Source organism: Nuphar pumila, unplaced genomic scaffold (assembly GCF_984573655.1).
Source record: "Nuphar pumila unplaced genomic scaffold, dmNupPumi1.hap1.1 HAP1_SCAFFOLD_280, whole genome shotgun sequence".
NCBI lineage: Eukaryota > Viridiplantae > Streptophyta > Magnoliopsida > Nymphaeales > Nymphaeaceae > Nuphar > Nuphar pumila.
Window position 1 is genome coordinate 48649 of NW_028323257.1, and position 7609 is coordinate 56257.

Genomic DNA, 7609 nt, shown 5'->3' on the forward strand with positions numbered 1-7609 from the left:
GTCAGAATCAAAGTTTTGGCGTGGCTGCGCAATTGCATCCTGTCAGCAGCCTAACAGACGATAGTCAACGCCGTGATTGACTGTGAATCTGGTCAATCCTCAACACATGCCGGGCGAAGGACATCGCAAACGCCAGCCTTGTTGGCGGGCTTATCAGAACGTTCTTATTTGTTTCTCACGCTGACGTCGCGCGCTTCCCCAGCTCTCACAACACATCGGCAACCAACCTTGATGTCCTCAGAGCATGTAGAGCCCGAACAGCCCCACTTCCTCAGCCTTCCCCGTTCTGAGGCACTTGCCGAACGCGGATCCTCATTGACATCGCATTCACAAATCCGCTGCTTCGGCGAAAGCGCGGATTGCTCGCCGTTCTCAGCGTTGCATGCCCAGAAGGGCTGCACCATCAACGAGGTTTGAGAGGGTGGGCGCTACACTACACAGGCGACGACGACGGTGATGTCATCGAGCTTGCCGCCTTTGGGGAAGAGTTTTCGGAAGAAGTTGACCTCGCCGTTCTCCGCGCACTCAACTGACCAAGGCGAGCGGAAGAGCTTGTCCTGGCTGTGCTCCTCCGCCACCTGTGCGATCCTCTGTGCGAGAGCAGCCACGCTTCTTGCGGACATCAACCCGGTACCCACCTGCCTCGCGGCCTGCTCGACCAGAGTGCTGAGATCGTTGTCCCACATGTTGTCGAACAAGCCGTCTGAGCCCATCACGATGACATCCCCCATCTGCACGCGACCACCTTGACCGTCAGGTGTAGCTCCTACAGCTTTGCTATCGCTTGAAAGCAGGGGGGTATGGTCTATCTGTTTCATAACAGAGTCCGCTCCTGAGACAGATCACTTATTTTCGCTGGATTGCTTTGAGGTGCGTGCGCGCTTGTCAGCTTGCAATATGCTGATAGGCGCTTGCTTCGTGCTTGTACAGCTGTGACAAGTCGAAATGTCTTTGGTGGCTGATGGAGGCAGCAGGATAGCTCCGAGCGTTGTCGATATGCATACACGGCCGCTGGCGAGCGTGTACAGATGCTGTGAGAAGATCAGACCCAAACTGGGGGAGGGGGTGGACACCTCGACGGCGGGTTGCTGCGACCATTTCGCATGCTAGCACATAATTTGTGAGGAATTCAAGATGCACTGAATCAAGCATCAAGGTGCACAGACATCTGGTGTGCTTGGAGGATGAAAGCGAACAGGATCAGCACGCAATGACACATCCATTGTCCACGTGGATGCGGTATGTAGGGAAAGAGATACATTGTCATCAGCACCCGTGCCTTCTGATCACGTGATGGGTTCGTCTCATGACAAACAGTTGAAAACATTCATCTCCTGGAGGAACACGAACACACTCCGGATGCAAAGCAGGCAGCAACTGTGCTGAATGCCATGAGTACCTCGCAGGTAAAGCGTTCACAGCGAGCATCCGTGGGAAGGTCCGTTTCAGGGAGCAGGGCGGGATTCCCCAGCTGGTAGGGCATGTTCCACTCGTGTTGAAGCACCGACGACTTCCACACGACAACGCCCTTGCGAACCACCCGCACTCCTGAGTCCCCGAGGTTTGTCACCTCCAGCACGTAGTCCGGCAGCATCCTGCAAATTCACACCGTGCCTTGTGAGAATGGGTGTGAGCGCGTAGCTTACGCGAGCTACGCCTTCTCAGCTTCTGTGAACAATCAGATACATCCTGCTCGTTTGTGGCGTCTAAGCACATGCAGCTGTGACGGGTCTGGAGGCAAATTGATAAAGGCTTAGTGCCAGAAACTCACAGTCATTCATCACCAGCAGCTTCGGGGGAATCTGCATTGCCCCCCCTCATCCACGATTCGACCGTTTGCACAATACTCGAGATCGCCCAGAGAAAAGTGCCTCGATAGGTGCTGCCGCTGGAAAACACTAGTGGGCCTCACATAGGGTACCCTTTCATTTGTCACAGAGACGAAGAAGAAGATATGTCAGGTCAGGCCTATGCTAAGTCAGGCTGGTTCAGGTACATTGGCCTCAGGTGCTGGTAACGGTTGCACTGGTTCCCAAGTCGTGCTTGGAGTTGCCAATGTCCATGTGATGTGGATGCGGTAGTGTTGTTAACAGATACGTCATCATTGTCACAACAGAAAATGCTTATGCTCATGTGTGCGCAGGTGCTGCGCAAGTAGCATGATGTGCAGCAAAGTGGCACAAAGCAACGATCGAAACATGGTGGGAAAGGGCCTCCCTCACCTAGCCAACACTGCAGTGGAGGAGCCCTGGACGCCTACACGCTTGTGAGCAAACTGCAGGGCGGCGACGCCTGCGTCCTTCTCGTCAAACTTGGCCGAGTCCAAGTATTGCTTTGAGTACTTCATCAACTGCTGCGCATATTCGGCGGGGTCAATGCCGCTCTGTGCCCATCCCCCAACGCCGTCTGCTACGCCGATTGCTCCATAGCCTGCGCTCCTCACCATGCCTTGTCACAGTCGTTCCAAAAAGCACAGAACTTAGGTGCCACTTCGCTCGATACCTCGGATGTCAAAGACGAGAACACAACATGACAAAGTGCCGGCTGAAAGATGCACCTGTGCTTCTTGTCAGGTGTTGCTTGCAACTTGCAGCTTACCAACACAGTCGTGCCACGGCAGCTCATGCTTATGCATAATGTTGTGGAGTTGAAATTTGGAAAACTGATCACGGGTGAGTAAAATGTAGGTGCGCCCTGTACGAAATGCCAACACAGCATGCATGTTGGTGGATGTTGCCTGCAGCAGCCATAAGAGTGGAAGTCGACATCGATGAAAGCTGTGCTTCGCCAGTATACGTTTCGACCCCCATGTCTTTCGTCCTGCAAATCCATGCATTTCTGGGCATCTGGACCCGAAATAAAATGAGAGTTTCTGGCGAAAAGGGCAGGGAGGGCCCTACCCGAGGAGCTCACGAAGTTCGCATCCTCGCCTCCCTTGTCCACTTTGTCGGGGTGTGGAATCGAAATCGCAGATGCGATAAGCGTGGCCTGCCGCTCGAGGGTGGCGACTTTCGAAGCAGTCCTGGCACCGTTCGAGCTAACTGCCGCACTGCTTGAAGTACCACCAACGGTGCGGGGTCTAACAGCAGAGCCCCCGCCGTCGCGGAGCGCCTCCCCGGTCTTGAATTCATCAGAAACGAGGTTGGTAAGGAGATTTGATGCCCACAAGGACATGTCTTCGATGAAGAGCTCGTTCTCGGGCTTTGCTCCCTTGGGTGTGGGGTCGCTTGATGATGACGTCGGCGTGGCAGGCGATGGCACACCTGGGCGCGGGAGGGGGGGGCGCGCAGCTGCCTGACTCGACGCTGGTGACTCCTGTGTGCCGCTCTGCAAGAACGTGCAGTGCAATGATGGCATGTTACTTTTGGCTTTCAACGTATTTCCTTACAGTGTAACAGCTGGTGATCGCCATGGAATTGTGGGAGTGAGTCCATGGCGTGTTATGCACTGCACAATGATCAAGTTCTACGTGGCGTCGCCAACGTGCTTGTGGATGCGGTAGTCTTGGGGTGACATGAAACAGGACATGAGGTTTGGAACAGGTGTGCAGTGGCTAGCATGCTGCAGAGATGTGGAATCGATTGTGCAGCAGAGAAATCAGGTGACGGTCACGATAGCACTGATTTCCAAGTAGTTGGAGTTTCCATTGCCCATGTGGATGCGGTAGTGTTGTAAAACGATGCATCACTCCATCACAAAGATTAAGGCAGGCAATAGTCAACGACACATCATCATCAAAAAGGGTGTTGCAGACAAGAGAGCCACCTGCAGATCGCGAATGGTGGCAGTGAGCTGGGCGATCTGTTCGCGTAGAGCCTTGGTCTGCTCCTGTGCGACGTTGACCTGCTGCGTAGAGGCCGTGAACTGCGTCGTGAAACGGTCCTTGAGCGCCTGGAACTGCCGCTCCTGACTCAGCAGCTCCTTCCGAAGGCGCTGCACCTCGCTCAAGCTGGCCGCCTGCTTTGCCTCCACCTCGTCTACTTGCTTTGCTGCCGCCCTGCGGCTGTCGGCCGCCTGCAACACGCTGAGTTCATTGAAAAACGAAAACCGAACAGAAAAGAGATGCGCCAGCCCAAAGACGGCGGCGTTGACCATTGATAATCGGGTCGAGTCATGTTAGCAGGCAGCGGAGGGCGAGACAGCCAGACGCTGAGGTAAACCTCTTGACAGCAGGCTTCCGCTCTAATCTCTTGCTGGAGAGGGAGGACTGTCATGCTCTCTCTGAGTCTTCATGTGAGCGCAATTCGTTCACAGGGCGGGCATGAATGTCCCAAGCGCCGACGTTTCGTGGTCTTCGGTTGCGGGTGTGAGACGGGTGCTGCCTATCAGCCTGGGCTGCGGTGTTGCTCCTGTGTATATGGAATGACACGGAAGGACTGGCAGCCCAAGAGCTTTGCAGCTCGAAGGATTTTAACAGCATCAAGACAGCACGGCCTGTGACAGCTCAGCTATTGAGCCGCATCGCTGGGTATGTACCCGAGTTCACTGCAACCCGCTGCAGGAGGGCTGCGAAATGTGTCAAAAGCTCGGATATATATTCACCACATGAAAATGGGCCTCGGTAAGTACCGAGAAATCGAGTTTGTTGAAACAAAAACGCATCTCGACCTGCAGGAAATGGTCCGTGATGGCTCACAGCCCTGATGGGAGCGACAGCAAGGTCCAGCAAGCAAAACACACACCACTCGCTCGGCTTTCTGCTGAGCAGCGGCCACCTCCTGGGTTGCTGCAGCTTTGATGGCGTCCATCTCCGCTTGAAGCCTCTTCGTGCTGACCTGCACCTTCTCCTGGTTGAGCTCCCACTCCCGAGCGTTCCTCCTTGCCTGTTCTTGCATATCTTGCACGCGCTTTAAGTCCTCTGCAGTCTCTCTGCGTATGGCCTCCACCTCATCTTTGCGGGCGGCTTGCTGTGCCTGCATATGAGGATACAACACCGTTCACCACCGCAACCCAATGGGCTATCCAAGCGTGTTCTTTGAGGCTGTACCATGAGTTGTACTGTAGTCTAGACAACAACAGATCAAACGCCATTATGAAACGCGGCTCCGAGGGTACCTATAGGTACAAGAAATCGCGATGTATTCCATCTACTTCACGTTCTGATGGAGAACATGACGCAACGCAATACAGGGCAACTGATCAAGTTGTTGTCCAGACTACGGTAAGCTGGTGTACATTCTTGGATCGGCCCCATGTGCCAGCAGGGGCATCAACAGTGCCGACGGGACGTGACGTCATACACAGCATCGCCTCGTGCGATGCCTCAAAGCCAGGGTCGCACCGACAACTCCAGCAGCTCCTCCCGCTCTGCTGCAAGTGCGTCCTCCTTCTGCTTCACATCTGCCTGCTGCGTTTGCAATGCAGCCTTCTCGCTCTCTATCTCCTGCCGCGTGGCGGCAAAGCGCGCCTCCTCCGCCTCGACGCCAGCACGCCGTTCGACGAGCTGCGCCTCAAGTGCCGCAAGCTCCGCCGACTTATCCGCCACCGCCCGGAGGGGCCCATGCTCGCGGACGAGGGCGTCCACGGCGGCCCTGCGAGCCTGCAGGGCAGCCTCCCCGCGTGCGGCCTCGGCCTCAGCAGCCTTCACGGCCGCCGCGCGCTCGTTCAGCGCCGCCTTGGCCTCTGCAAGCTGCGTGTTTTCGCGGCGCACGCGCGCCTGGAGCTTCTCCTCCGCCAAGCGGGCCTCCTCTGCCGCAGCTGCAAGGCGCGCCTGTGACCGGCGCTCCGCCTGCCGCTCCAGCTCCTCAACGCGCGCCTGCTCCTCCTTCCCATGCTCCTTAAGTTCCTGCTGCAGCACTTTCCGCAGCACCGCCACGCGCTGTGCGAGCACGAGCTCGAGGCGCTTGTGGAAGGGCATCTCGAGTGCGGAGTCCACCCCTGCGAGGAACGCGCTGCATTCCGCGAACTCCGTGAGCAGTGCGGTGTGGCGGCGGCGCGTGTCTGGCTGGAACGCTCGGCTGTAGACCCGCTCGATTGCAGCACGCTTCTCCTCCTCCTCCGCGCTGAGCTCTGCCTCTTTGCGCGCCCGCTCCTCTGGAATCTTCAGCATTCTGAGTGCCTGCGGCTTCGTGCGCTTGTGAGAACGACTGTCGGTTTATTCATATGCTACAGGTAACACTCGTTATATCGGACGTTGAATTAGCATACGGTAGGCTAACTGACAGACTTTCGGTGTCCACGGAACCGCCTCAGTCAGATACCGCTCGATATTACGGACGGTCCGGTACTGTACATCGGACGATGCAACATCCAATCTAATGAATTAAAAGACTTGAAATGTCCGTTGCATCGAGTGTATCACCATGAGTCAGGCCACGAACATACGTTTGTGAGGATGTTTGCTTGCCAGTCATGATTGAACAGATGCCAGACCAATGAAAACAAAAGCCACGGACAATAGTCGTGCTGTTGATAACAAGAAAAATGATTCTATGGATGCTTCGGGCCTTGCATTGCGTTGTTGTGTTGTCTAGGCGAAGAAAAAGGTTCAAACTGGCTGCACCTATCCAGGAATAGTAAACCCCAACTCCGATGCGACCTGACTCATGCTTGGTAAGATCACTTGACAGCGTCTGTTTTTCTACGACAGCAAGGATCCTGGTGACCGCACAGTCCGTTGTAACCAACGTAACCTCGAGATAGCTTTGCAACAGGCTTGTCGATCATGACTGTCCAGACGCACATGAGCTACACAGGCATCGTTACGCCATCGCAGAAGGGAAACATTCGGGGATTGCTGCCGTTTCACTTCTCAATGCAATCGATACATGATCCCCGTCGAACGGTACTGATTTGAACAAGGCCTGAACCGCAGAACGACTTGTTTTGGGTCAGGCATGTCTGCTTTGGGGTCGCACCTCACGGCGCTCAGCGATCTCTGCAACAGCCTCCTGCAGTTGCGCAACCTCCGCAACCTCGCGCTCGCGCATCTGAGCGCTGGCGATGTGCTTGATCCTCTGCAGCTCGCTGCTGACAACGTCGATGCGCCGTTGCTTCTCATCCCGCCATGCCTGCAGCTCCACGGCGGGCAGCGCCCACCACGATGCCATGCTCCCCCCCCCTGCCTTTGCGTCTGGAACGGCAGCCAGGGCGGCCTTCAGTTCCGGCTCACCCAGGTCCGGCTGCGACGCCTTGACCAGCATCTCGGACACGGCCAGGGAGAGCTCCTTTTGAATCTGCAGTCGGGTGCCCACATGACACGTGAGGTGAGAAAGACGTGAGATGAGTAACATGTAGAATGCGGGTCGGATGTGCGTCGAGCTTACACGCGTCTACATCCTCACTCGCAACCGCGTCGTCGCAATGTCGTGACATCATAAGCATCATAGCTTGCTCTGATTTGCTTGCTCATGACCCTCCATGAAAGAGAAGAAGGGGGTGCAAGAAGCGCATCGCAAAGGTTTCTCATCCGCCTTACAGGTTGACTTGAGCGTGGATCTGAGCACACGCTGGCCATTCATTTGTACGCCAATCAATATGAGGTTGAATGCTGCAAAGATGACTCGCTATAAACGACCATCGCATCCGCATGGACATTGCCCACTCCCACGCATTTTGCAACAAGAATGCATCTCGATAAACGCTATCTCGAGATAGGAGCGGCGCTGTT

At 55.6% G+C, this 7609-nt stretch overlaps 1 pseudogene; it reads right to left on the reverse strand.

Moving 5' to 3' along the window:
• Positions 1-428: 428 nt before the first annotated feature.
• Positions 429-731, reverse strand: LOC149810582 (putative protein phosphatase 2C 26 pseudogene; annotated as a pseudogene).
• Positions 732-7609: the final 6878 nt, after the last annotated feature.